The sequence below is a fragment of the Gobio gobio genome (genome assembly GCF_949357685.1).
Source record: "Gobio gobio genome assembly, chromosome: 7".
Taxonomy (NCBI): domain Eukaryota; kingdom Metazoa; phylum Chordata; class Actinopteri; order Cypriniformes; family Gobionidae; genus Gobio; species Gobio gobio.
Genome location: NC_137103.1, coordinates 20,268,656 through 20,281,545, shown reverse-complemented (window position 1 = coordinate 20,281,545; position 12,890 = coordinate 20,268,656). Strand labels below are relative to the sequence as shown.

Here is a 12,890-nt window from a genome sequence, read left to right as displayed (position 1 = left end):
CTAAGGGCATTTATAATTCTATGATTAAAATCACATTTTCTGACAGTTTTACAGCTTAAGGGTATAAACTACACATTAAAATATTCATATTCCAATTAAATACAGTAAAATTACTGCCATAAATATAACCTGACAGCATACACGAACAGCCAATAAATGGTCAAAGTAAATCTTTGAAACCTTTAATGTTTAAAAACTTTAATTTCCCAAAATCAGCATGAGTGTGGCCATTGCTTTCCCCAAAGAGGCAAGATTTTATGCCGTCTACAGATGAACATTTGCGTTTTAAGCAGGATATTGACTGGTTTGCCTCATATATGGGTTTATATGACAAAGTTAAAGGTCTCACGCATTGACTTTTCTCATATGCCCCAGATAAAACTGGAAAGAGGCTCATTTTGATAAATCACTCGGAGTCTCATCCCCAGTTTGAAGACTTTAATTGCACTGGGCATTTATGACCCAATGCATCTCTTTAAGCAGCTCATCTGCATACGCAGCATATCTCTGAGGACACACAACACTGATTGAGGGACAGTCATTTACACACTCACACAGAGTGTAAGCACTTTATTGTAATTGAGTCACTGACTGTTGTATCAAGGGGCGACAGATAATTGGTCAGTCAGCTGAACATTGGAAGTTGTTGGTAATTTGGGAATTTGATTGCTTTTTCTTGTTATCTCTCAAGTGGATGTACAGTGAGGTGCCACATATTGTTAGCTGTTGTATTATCACCAATCACTGCTGCAGGACATTGCAAATCAATTATAAGTGAAAAGAACCTATCGAATAAAAATTATAGGTGCGGAAACATTATAATATAGGCTAGCTAGTCTTCCTTTGTAAAGGGTAATTGCCTTTCTCTAACCATATATTTTAAGGAATTTTGTAAGTTTTAAATGCATTAGTTCCAGAGGTAAAATCCTTCATAAAGTGTCAAATGTGTCTGTACTCAGGCTCTCTGAAAATTCAGACAGTAACGTAGCCCACTACTGCCCTCATCTGGATATCAGTGCATAGCTGTATGTACAAGTTCTACTAGGGCTTTGTCTGTTAAACAAACAACATTCACATGGCAATAGGCCTACCTAGTATAAAAACAGAAAAGCGAGTTTTTCATACAAAATAAGGTCTGTTTACTTTATCCCCAGGGAAAATGAAATCGGTTGCAAATGGCTTCATTTTGCCCAGGCACTAATTAGACAAAAAGGGGCAACATTAATCATCTGTCTGTGCTCAAAAGCCCCCTAAGCACAGTTTTCAGCACTAGATTAGATTGTGTTTACCCTAGTTCATAAATTGTTTCAGTATTACGGGGGTGGTTGATAATCAACATTAATTAGTTGGAGGCTGAGGGTGTATCTACAGGACAGACGCTTCTTTGAGTTATAGGCCTACCTTACAGCAGCGCCATCTTTGTTTTTTTACGTGAATGAACGTGAGGCTGTGAAGGATACTAGCCTACATCTCTTCAGAGGGTTGCACTGTTATTATTTGATGTGTTTTTGGAATGTTCCGTTGACGAAACACTGCAAAAATATAATTCAGTATACAAAAAAACTCCAGGCAACATGAGCTGTGGAAAATTATATGGTCATTTTATATTAAACACGGTAAGAGATATTCCTCAAAGCCTCGCTTTCATCCTTGTATCAGCGCTGTTCTGAACAAGGTATATTGGCATAATGTTGAATGATCTTTTGGCTTGTTGAATAGCGCCACCTACTGAAACTGAGAGCACAAGACTTGTAAACAGGGCTCCTGAAATCATTTTCTAGAATTGCTTTAATCTCTGATTAGACCTATCATTGAGAATTATGTGATATTTACTGCTTTGAGATTTACAAAGCAATGTGAACACAGTGGTTGGTTTTTGAAAATAGAAAGACTTAATTAATCAAATGTGTTGGCTATAGTTAAAAAAAAATATGTTGGCCTAAAACCGGCAATGACCTACGTGTCTGAGATTGATAATTAAACAGATTAATATAGATAACTTGGTTTATGTATTCGTGACTTGAACACATTACTGAACATTTTTAATAGCCTACTTAAATAAATAAACTCACTTACATTTACAGCTACTACCATAAAATGCAGTCCCTTTTGAAGTTCCAGTTGTGCAACTGAATATGCTGGAGGATTTTTCTTGAAACCCTCCCAAACAACATGTGGTGATGTAGGGGTTGTTAGATTTTTTTTTAAAGGCTTTCTGACCCCCAAGACTCCATCTGTGATCCTTGGAGAGTCTTTGTCCACTCAAACTCTTCTCCTCACTGAGCATTAGGACAATATAGACAGACATGTTCTTTTCCAGGCAGATTTATGACATCTTTAGTTGATTGGAACTTCTTAATTATTGCCCTGATTGTGGAAATGGGGATTTTCAATGCTTTAGCTATTTTCTTACAGCCACTTTCTATTTTGTGAAGCTCAACAATCTTTCGTTGCACATCAGGGCCAGTATTCATAAAGATTTGAGTCCTCTCAGAAAACTCCTAATTTAGCTTAAAAACTTTTATGTAGGAGTCTTAGCTTAAGAGCTATTTGATACCGATCTGAGAGCAACTCTGAGCAAGGAAAATACAAAAACTTTTACCTTAGTGAAGAGGCGGGGCTGACCCTGTTGCTACATATGACACAGTCTTTTGAAGACTGTGATTGGTTGGTTGTCCAAAGAGGGGAAAAAAGGAGCGCTTTTAAGTATAGGGTCTATTCTAAGCCTTCACTTTTAAATTACAAGCGCAAATTGTCATATTTTACCGTTCTCTCTCTCTCTCTCTCTCTCTCTCTCTCTCTCTCTCTCTCTCTCTCTCTCTCTCACTCACACACACACACACACACACACACACACACACACACACACACACATGTTTGGTTTTCATCTTTTATGGGGTCTTTCCATAGGCGTAATGGTTTTTATACCGTACATACCGTATATTCTATCCCCCTACACTGCCCCTGCCCCTAAACCTAACCCTCACAGGAGACATTCTGCAATTTTACATTTTCAAAAAACATCACTTAGTCTGATTTATAAGATGTTTTCCTCATGGGGACCTAAAAATGTCCCCACAAGGATGAGGATTTCGGATATTGCTATCTTTGTGGGGACATTTTGTCCCCATAACGTGATGATTACCAGTCCCCCCCCACACACACACACACACACACACACACACACACACACACACACACACACACACACACACACACACACACACACACACACACACACACACACACACACACACACACACACACACACACACACACACACACACACACACACACACACACACACACACACACACACACACACACACACACACACACACACACACACACACACACACACACACACACACACACACACACACACACACACACACACACACACACACACACACACACACACACACACACACACACACACACACACACACACACACACACACACACACACACACACACACACACACACACACACACACACACACACACACACACACACACACACACACACACACACACACACACACACACACACACACACACACACACACACACACACACACACACACACACACACACACACACACACACACACACACACACACACACACACACACACACACACACACACACACACACACACACACACACACACACACACACACACACACACACACACACACACACACACACACACACACACACACACACACACACACACACACACACACACACACACACACACACACACACACACACACACACACACACACACACACACACACACACACACACACACACACACACACACACACACACACACACACACACACACACACACACACACACACACACACACACACACACACACACACACACACACACACACACACACACACACACACACACACACACACACACACACACACACACACACACACACACACACACACACACACACACACACACACACACACACACACACACACACACACACTATATATATGTATATACATACTTTTATTATTACCATGCTGTTAATTTCCTATAAGGTATTTGATTGGCTTAGAATTATAAATATTGTTCCACTCTTTCCAATTACACTGATTGCTGGCATGTCTATTTTATTGGTGGTTTGAAAGTCGGGTTTAATGCAACAAACATGATCCCTGCACGATCTAATCTATAGCGTCTTATTAAGTCACTGTCATCCATTGTCTGCAACACATTTCTTCTCCCTCTTCGTCTTTCTGCCATTTTCTCCGCTGCTAAAGAAACTCTTAAGCCTCTTAAAAGTCCTCATCCGTGCTCCTAACAAATTTGATCTTAAGACCTCTTTTAAGGGTTAAGATGCTTTCTGAATTACTTTTTTCTTTACTAGGATTTTTTAGTTAATTTTAAGAGTAAACGCCCACATTTCTAAGAATTTTCTTAGAATTTTGTCACCAGGAGCTATTCTTTGCATTAAGATTCTTTATGAATACGGGCCCTGATCTATATTCTTTGGTTTTACTCATTGTGATGAATGATTAAGGGAATTTGGCCTTTGAGTTTCCTCACATGTATGTGGTGTGCTAAAACGTAAATATGAATGAGAATATACTTCAGGGATATTTTTACTCATAAAAATTCTCAGGGTGCCCAAAATTGTGGCCAACATGTTTCGGAGAAAAACATTTATTTCATAATGTGAGATTCATTAGTTAACATTAGAACTAACAATGAATAATATACTTCGACAGCATTTATTAATCCTATGTTAATCGTAACATTTACAAATGCATTTTTAAAATCAAAAGTTGTAGGCCTATCTGTTAACATTAGTTAATGCACTGTGAACCAACATATTAATATTTGTATTAACTAACATTAACAAAGGTTAATAAATGCTGAAAAAAATTTTTTTTTTCAGTTTGTTCATGTAAACACATGCATTAACTAAGTATATAATAATAAGACCTTATTGTAAAGTGTTACCATATGTCTTTACAGTTTTTATTCATTAGCTTTAGTTTTATTTTAATACATCTGTAGCAACTCATAATGTAATAACTGCACATAATGTAAAAACTGTACATAATGTAGTAAAGTATTACATTATTATTATTATAATAAAATGTCCATAATGTAATCATTTTCTCAAAATGTAATAAAATCGACTTCATAATGTGAAAACAATTTGTACATTATAAACTCACCCAAAACGTCACATTTTCATTATTGTAATAGCTTTAAAACGTAAAAAAAAAAAAATTTGTATTCCCTTTTTAAAAAAACAAAAAACAAACTAAAGCCAGTATACCTGCGAAATGCAACTTTTAAATATTTGTATCCATAATCTAGTGGACTTTGTAGTTTAAGACTGGATTTAGATTATTTAATTTTACTGTAAAAAAGAATGCTTTGTTTAATAATAATAATAAAAAAATAATAATTGCATGAATATTTAAATCTGTTGCATTTGCAGGTAGTTTAAAACTGGATTTAGATTTTAAAAATTACAATAATAAAAATATAACATGTTTATGGTGAGTTTATAATGTAATAAATAATCTCATAATGTAAAAAAAAAAGTCATTATGTGCAATTATTGCATCATGAGTTGCTACATATTAAACTAAATGAGAAATGTTGGCAAGTAACTGACATTTTTTATATATATATATATATAATTTCAGATAAAATTTATTTTATTTCAAGTGACAGGTTTCTTTATGGTTTTTTAGTTTATAATTTAGTATATTCTAAGTTTATAATGTCCTGTAGAGGGCGTACACGTCCAGTCGATGGGCGGAGAGTGGCGAGTGATGCACTTCCTGTCGCTTTTAAACCCCGGTGGAGCGAGTTTTCACCTCCTTTTCCAAAGAAGTAGCAGAAGAAGCAGAGGCGTCTGAAGCGGTGCAGTCTCGAGTCGTATAATATCAGTGACCGAAATTACAGTCCGCTACAATGACTCACCAAGTCGTCACAGGTAATTTGAACTTTAGCAACTATCTTAAATGCACAGATATTTTTGGAGGTGTTTGGTGATCCATACTGTTCAGGCTCCGTGTTGGCCTACGAAACACGTGTTCACCATCATGCCTCGGCCAACACCAACAACTTGATCTTAATCTTTATTGTTTATGATCAATTATAAATCCTTAAGCACACTTGATGCATTATTTGCTTTTAAATGTACAAGCTGAAATATCTGATTTCAGAAAAATATTAGGGTAATTTTAATTAGCCTAATGATTTAATGAAATTCTCTTGGTGTAGTTCGGGTAACTCTTATGTTTATCGAATTGGGCCAGGGTGCACGTGACAAGTTTTTAGAACTGTAATCGATCAAGTTGGATTCATACATTGCTGCAGAATGTATAAAACGTTTTCTGTTCATAACCTTTTAAATGCTCAAACCCATTTTTTGCACGTCTATATACTGTTATTTTTTGTTAAAGGGTTAGTTCACCCAAAAATGAAAATTCTGTCATTAATTACCTACCCTCATGTTGTTCGACACCCTTAAGACCTCCGGAACAGAAATGAAGATATTTTAGTTTTAATCTGATGGCTCTGAAAGGCCTCCATTGGCACAATGGCACGGTTCACTCTCAAGACCCTTAAAAGGCACTAAAGACGTCGTTACAAAGTCGATCTCACTACAGTGGTTCTACAATAACTTTATGAATCGGCGATAATAGTTTTTGTGCGCAAAAAAAACCTAAATAACGACATATATAGTGATGACGATTTCAAAACAAGTCATCATGAAGCTTCGAATCGTTATGAATCAGTGAGTCGATTCAGTGGTTTGAATCGCCAAATTTCAGCAGTTTGACACGCGATCCGAATCATTATTCGGCTCACTGATTCATAAAGCTTTGAAGCTTCATGAGGCCGTGTTTTGAAATCGTCATCACAATGGAAGTCGTTATTTAGGGTTTTTTTGCGCACAAACTATTCTCACCGATTCATAAAGTTATTTTAGAACCACTGTAGTGAGATGGACTTTGTAATGACATCTTTAGTACCTTTTAAGGGTCTTGAGAGTGAACCGTGCCATTGTGCCAATGGAGGCCTTTCAGAGCCATCAGATTTCAACTAAAATATCTTCATTTGTGTTCTGAAGATGAACGGAGGTCTTACGGGTGTTGAACGACATGAGGGTAAGTAATTAATGACAGAATTTTTTTTGCATTTTTGGGTAAACTAACTCTTTAACCTCATACGGCAGGTTTATTTGTTTGTGTATGCATATTTAATGTCTTATTTTTTTAAGTACTTTAATATTGACGTTTCACTTCCTTTACTCTTTAGCATTTCTTTGTGAGTGATTATTCATTTGAGAGTAGATCATGGGGAATAACTGGAGTTATGATATGATTAATTGACCCTCCACCTCTTTTCCTCGCTAGCTGGTCTGCAGGACATGGGATATGGACCGCTGTCTCTCACTAGGGTCCGGGCATCAGTCGAGAGCCGAGGGAAGGTGCCCATTAAATGAAAATGCATTTAACATGCAGGAGGCCGCCAGGTAGTGCATTAGCATACAAGTGCTCACAATGTCAAGAGCCCTTCTGCCTTATGAATATGCATTAAAACTGATATTATACCTGTGGCTTATAGGATGGTGAATGAGCTTAATGCTGTTTTTTTTTTTTCCTCTTCGGTTTGCAGCATTAAAGCCAAAATGAAGTCAAACTGAATGGCACACAAAGGAAATATTGAACGCTGCAAAGGATTTTAAGGTATGCTGCTTCAAACTATCTTAGTTTAGCAACATGGACTAAAATGAATGGCATTAACGCAGTAAAGATGTGCAATGATGACTACAAATTGCTGAGGTCACGACCTGTGAAACAACATAATAGCATGTATTAGCTGAGCACATGTTTTCTGTGCAGGTCTGTGTGTGTCAAGGTCTGAGGGCTCTATTTGACTCCTCCTCTTTTGCCAGTTTTTCCACAGACAAAACTATAAATCCAGATGGCATGGTGGATCTGCCCAAGCTGAAGAAAAATAACAGTGGCGGGCCGAAAGGCTGAGAAAAAAAAAATGTATGAAGGTGGTGACAGAATAAGATTTTCACACCAACTGTACCTAACACACTTGACTCTCACACATCAGATAGGGCTCGGAGAGAAAGCACAGATGAACACAAATGGAAATGTAGTATTCAAGACATTAGGTATTGTTCTTGTCTAATGCTTTCCACTATATTTCTTCCTGTTTCATAATAAACATTCAACGAGGCATCCAAACAAAGCATGCTGCAGTTGTTTGGTGCTCGTTGTAATGACAAAAGTGTCTTTGCCTTTATTTTAGTGAGTAGCTCATTGTTCAATGTTTAAAGAAAGAAAATTTAGAAAATCACTACTGTTAAAGGCACAATATGCAAGATCTTGGGATTAAAATATCCGAAAACCACTAGAACATGGTTATATATTTTGTTGACTTATGTACTTTATCTCAAATGTTATTTTAAAATAGGGCTGCACAATTAATCGAACCGCAATTGCGGTTTGGGTTGTGCGATAATGAACGCGCAAAGGCTGCTTTTTTTGTTTTTTATTTAATAAAATGAATAAATGCCAAGTGTGTCAGTGAAGAGCGGCTCTGTGATCAGGAGTAAATGCTGCTCCGTCTGAAAGATTGCGAGTTTGAGTTGATTATAACATGTGTTTGAAAAAGCAACACGAGTCAAACCGCTTCACAAACTAGCAGTGTGAAGTGTTCATAAACCTGTTGTCCAACAAAATACGTTTAATGACACGTTTTAACTCCCTTCATATAATCAGTAGAGCTGATGTGGTTTCTTATCACAGAATGTCAATCAGCACTGCATACTTTATGAAAATACCAAAGAAGGCTTGAAGACAAAACGCACATCTTGTCGCAGAAGTATTATCTTCATGTTTATTATTAATCAGTCAAAGCGTTTCTTTGTGTTATTCAGCCTACAGCGTGAGCTTCACTTTAGGCATTTCCAATAAGGATTTCCTGAAAACCGACGATTACTACTTCTGAGGCAAATGTAGAGTTTCTTCTCGAGGGCGCCCTCTGGCCTCCAGTATGAATTATACATTTATTTAGAAGTATTTCTTATTTTCTACCCAACAGTTTGACAATCCATACGTTTTTCTTCAATGTACAGAGTTTTAATCCCCACAGTGGATGCATAAGAGGCTCATACTTCATATTCGAGACATAGACTTTAAGAAATTGATATCACAGATAAAAAGCACAGATTTAATTTTTTTTTACAATAAATCCTTAGACCGTTCTAATGATTTTTAGTCATAGGCTGTCTGCATATTAACAGTTAACCCATACTTTTTTTTTTGTAAAATTTTCTAGTAAAATATTATTATACTTTTAAATTTATTCTTAAATGCTATTTTATATTTTTAATACTGAAAATGTTATTGTAATATTTCTTATTTTTATTAAGCAATAATTATTAGCTATATTAATGTATAAACACAATGTTATATACACACTTTTCATTTGTAAATATAATAATCGCATTTTAAATCGCAATTAGATATTTTCCCCAAATCGTGCAGCCCTATTTTAAAATGAACTGCATGTTTATTAATGATTTTCTGATATTGATCTAGCGTACTGCAGTGTGCAACAAGTGTCTCAGGCAACCACAGAGCGAAGGCACAGAGTAACATAAGCTTCAACGCACTCCGATGTACAGCTTTGGAAAAAATTAAGAGACCACTTAACATTGATTTCTCAACGTCAAGTGGTCTCTTAATTTTTTCCAGAGCTGTATTTAATATAATTGTTTTGACCAAGTAAAACAGCGATGTTATCCCATTCATCAAATAAAGTGACCTGTATGAGTGGTAATTCAGCACTTGCGGCTGTTTCATTAGAATTAACTAAAAGTAATGTGAATTTAAAGTGATCAAATGTTGCTGTAATTAAGTTCAGGGACTGAGGCGGGCATTAAATGTAACTTCAATTGTAAAATAAACAAAACGAAAGGAGCAGCACTGGCTGACTGTGGTATATATTATTAAAAACAGCAGTGTAAAATGTCCCTGGCCCCGACCTGCTTCATATACAGTAACATTAATTCAACTTTAAATTAATACATTAGCTCATGAACATGAAAGTCCCGTTGGATTGCTTTCCATTGGCTATGGAGGTGAAGACAACAACTCCCATAATTCCACGCTCATTCACTGCGTGACTGGTCAAGCTAGTGGCGAAACTTGCATTCTGTGCCTTGAAACAGGTGTTTGTTTGTTTTTTAATCAAAAAATGACAGTAAACCTGAACAAAATATATCACTCACACTGCATTTCACAAAAAGCACCACAACTGTCTTCAACATCATGTGGGAGGATCATATGACACTGAAGACTGCTGAAAATTCAGCTTTGCCATCACAGGAATAAATTACATTTTATAATATATTACTATTGAAATTGTAATTTTACTGTATTTTTCATCAAATAAATGCAGTGTTTGTGAGCATAAGATTTAAAAAAAGTGTTATTATACAGTAAGAGGAAACTTGTACATTCGGTGGGTGAAATCTTTATATTTTGCTTTTGGAAAAGGAAATATTTATTTTCATGATATCTCCAAACCCCAAATAAAAAGTACATGTAATTAACGTATTTGTTGTTGCCTTCATGCTAATTTAAATGGTAAAAGATAAGAGTCAACACTGTTGAGAATAATGGTAATCACAGAAGCTCTAAAAGATTCATTACAATAATGAATTTTGGGGGCAATGTGCTTAATTATAAAAGACGACAATCTGAGCAAAGTAATGAAGTAAACAGAATGATTTTAAACTGCTAGGCGCATGTTCATTTCTCTTTAAACTAAATTGCAGAACTCTTGTTCTGAGAAAATATTTCCCATGAGATCAATGATGCCACTTTCGTTCAGGGGTAGAACGGTGTTTGAAAAGGTCAGAAGACAATACTGTACAATCACTGCTGCACGGAGGTTTGGTGTTGATGTGCAGGCAGACAGTATCTTAGTGATAACTCCTGTGATCTTCCCAAACATTGTGAAAAATACAATTGTATTTGAAGAATAGAATTTGAAGGAAACTAAGATTTTTTTTTAAACGTTTTGTCAGTGGTTTGCTGAGTAAGACAATTATATTTACACTGCAAAAAATAAATAAATGCCTATCGCTTTCCATTAAAATATATTGTATAAACAACCAAAAACATATATGTTTACATTATAGGCAAATTGCATACATTTGATTTGTTTAAAACAATAATATTTGGCTAGTGGAAAAGGATGGTAATATTTTAGTTTAGGGTCTAAATCTCACTATTAACTAGTTGCTTATTAACATTCATATTACTAGGATATTGGCTGTTTATTAGTACTTATAAAGTACATTTTAATGCCTTATACTTCAAGACCATATTCTAAATCTCTTAATAACTAAACTTAAAAACTACCTTACTATTAATAAGCAGTTATTAGGAGTTTATGGAGGCAAAAGTCGTAGTTAATAGTGAAAATTGGGTCCGAATCTAAAGTGTGACCAAAAGAAAAGTATTTTATGCAATTTTGCTTTTACGGATTTTTGATAGCCTATATTTATTCTAAAACAAGACAAGGATACTAAATGATTTTTAGCAATGTAATGTAACTGCACAAATGGCATTTATAGTCTCATATTTTATAGGCATCTCATATTTTCCTAATGTCTTGTACTGTTAAACAAGGTATCTTGTGGATGGGATATGCATATGGAAACGATATTCAGATGAGGATATGCATAGTGAACAGTGTTGGGGAAGCTACTCTGAAACTATCTTGACAAGCTACTCATAAGTTAAAGTAGTTAAAGGGATAGTTCACCTAAAAATGAAAATTAGCCCATGATTTACTCAACCTCAAGTCAACCTAGGTGTAAATGACATTCTTCTTTCAGACGAATACAATCAGAGTTATATTAAAAAAATATCCTGGCTCTTCCAAGCTTTATTAGAAGAAAAATATCCATATTTAACATGTTATATAGTAAAATATTTAGCTTCTGGTGGACAGTCTTCCGTATTCAACTTACGAAGATAGTGCAATTCAACTTAACATTCAAAATGCTTACGCTACGTCCGATGGAAGGCGGGCTGGCGAGAATCTAGATATTTTACTTTATAACGTGTTAAATATGGATATTTTTCTTACACAAACACATCGCTTCACTTCAGAACGCCTTTATTAACCCCCCGGAGTCGTGTGGATTACTTTTATGATGGATGGATACACTTTTTTGGGCTTCAAATTTTGGGCTGCCATTCACTGCCATTATAAAGCTTGGATTAGCCAGGACATTTTCAAATATAACTCTGATTTTATTTGTCTGAAAGAAGAATGTCATATACACCTAAGATGGCTTGAGGGTGAGTAAATTATGGGCTAATTTTCATTTTAGGGTGAACCATCCCTTTAAAGGGTTAGTTCACCCAAAAATGAAAATTATGTCATTAATTACTTACCCTCATGTCGTTTGACACCCGTAAGACCTCCGTTCATCTTCAGAACAGAAATTAAGATATTTTAGTTGAAATCTGATGGCTCTGAAAGGCCTCCATTGGCACAATGGCACGGTTCACTCTCAAGACCCTTAAAAGGTACTAAAGACGTCGTTACAAAGTCCATCTCACTACAGTGGTTCTAAAATAACTTTATGAATCGGCGAGAATAGTTTTTGTGCGCAAAAAAACCCTAAATAACGACTTACATAGTGATGACGATTTCAAAACACGGCCTCATGAAGCTTCGAAGCGTTATGAATCAGTGAGTCGATTCATGATTCGGATCGCATGTCAAACCGCCAAACTGCTGAAATTTGGCGATTCAAACTGCTGAATCGACTCGCTGATTCATAA

At 36.0% G+C, this 12,890-nt stretch overlaps 1 long non-coding RNA gene across 1 annotated transcript; it reads left to right on the top strand.

Annotated features, from left to right (window-relative positions):
* Positions 1–5,873: 5,873 nt before the first annotated feature.
* On the top strand, positions 5,874–8,596 carry LOC307129340. Its single transcript, XR_013816885.1, has 4 exons — positions 5,874–5,989; positions 7,419–7,537; positions 7,681–7,751; positions 7,961–8,596. It is a non-coding gene; the product is annotated as an uncharacterized lncRNA (long non-coding RNA).
* Positions 8,597–12,890: the final 4,294 nt, after the last annotated feature.